Source organism: Octopus bimaculoides, chromosome 7 (assembly GCF_001194135.2).
Source record: "Octopus bimaculoides isolate UCB-OBI-ISO-001 chromosome 7, ASM119413v2, whole genome shotgun sequence".
Classification (NCBI taxonomy): domain Eukaryota; kingdom Metazoa; phylum Mollusca; class Cephalopoda; order Octopoda; family Octopodidae; genus Octopus; species Octopus bimaculoides.
In genome coordinates, this window is record NC_068987.1 from 109,623,288 (window position 1) to 109,624,833 (window position 1,546).

At 42.0% G+C, this 1,546-nt stretch overlaps 1 protein-coding gene across 1 annotated transcript in view; it reads right to left on the reverse strand.

Moving 5' to 3' along the window:
• The window catches only part of LOC106878539 (serine/threonine-protein phosphatase 6 regulatory ankyrin repeat subunit B), a 187,752-nt gene that overhangs the window by 68,991 nt on the left and 117,215 nt on the right, over positions 1–1,546 (reverse strand). The window lies entirely within an intron of this gene.

The window sequence follows — 1,546 nt, forward strand, 5'->3', positions numbered from 1 at the left end:
ATTGACCCCAGGACTTATTCTTTGTAAGCCTAGTACTTATTCTATCGCTCTCTTTTGCCGAACCGCTAAGTTACGGGGACGTAAACACACCAGCATCGATTGTCAAGCAATGTTGGGGGACAAACACAGGCACACAAACACACACACATATATACATATACATATATACGACGGGCTTCTTTCAGTTTCCGTCTACCAAATCCACTCACAAGGCTTTGATCGGCCCGAAGCTATAGTAGAAGACACTTGCCCAAGGTGCTTCGCAGTGGGACTGAACCCGGAACCGTGTGGTTTGTAAGCAAGCTACTTACCACACAGCCACTCCTGCGCCTAGATAAATAGATAAAGAGATTGATCGATAAATAAATAGATAAAGAGACTGATAGATAAAGAGATAGATAGATAGGTAGATAGATAGATAAATAGATAGACAGGTAGATAAACAGAAAGACAGACAGAAAGACAGATAGACAGACAGACAGACAGACAGACAGACAGACAGACGGAGAGACAAGTAGATAGATAAGATACATACAAGCATCATGTAAGATGATAATCCTCACAGTATTCATTAAGATGAGGCAATATGACATATCGACATCATTGGGTCTTTGTGGATTACACTTATGCGAATATATGCCAATACATCAAGTGACAAGCAATAACAAGATGACCGGAAATTATTTCAACTGTAGCTCTTTCTTTTTTTAACTTTAAGATTTTCAACATTTTATTTATTTATTTATTTATTTATTTATCTATTTATTATTGCTAGAGGACCAGTTCCGGGATTTTCTGATAAAATGATATTTACAAAACAGCAAGTTGCTTGAAGTCCATCGGGACTGAAACGAGACCCGCCAAAAGGGCAGATGAACCCGCCATGGTGTACTGTTTAGCGCCATGGTGAACGACAAGAATTATACGCTTGTATACGCACGCACGCACGCATACGCACACATTTCTCTGCTCTTTCTCCCACTTGGCACACGCGCTTGCCCCTCTCTTTCTTTCACACACACATACACACAAACACACATGCAAACACACGCACACATACACACAAGCATACACACATTTTCTCTTTTCTTCCTCTCACATATACATGTATTCTATCTTCTCTCTCTCCCCCTCATGCACACATGCACACTCGCTTACTCTCACACATACACTCGCACACACACATGCACCGCATACACACACACACACACATTTTCTCTCACTCCTTCTCACATATGCACACACACACTCTATCCCTCCCTCTCTCCTTCACGCACACATACACACACTCTCTTACTCTCTCACACTCGCACACACACAAGCATACACACATTTTCTCTTTTCTCTCCCACTAACATAAACACACTCTTTCTCTCCTCTCTCTGTCCCTCACACACACATACACACACTCTCTTACTCTCTCACACTCACACGCACACTCACACACTCTCTCACACACACACACACGCACACAAGCATACACCTTTTCTCTTTTCTCTCTTCTCTCTTTCTCCCTCACACACACATACACACACTCTCTTACTCT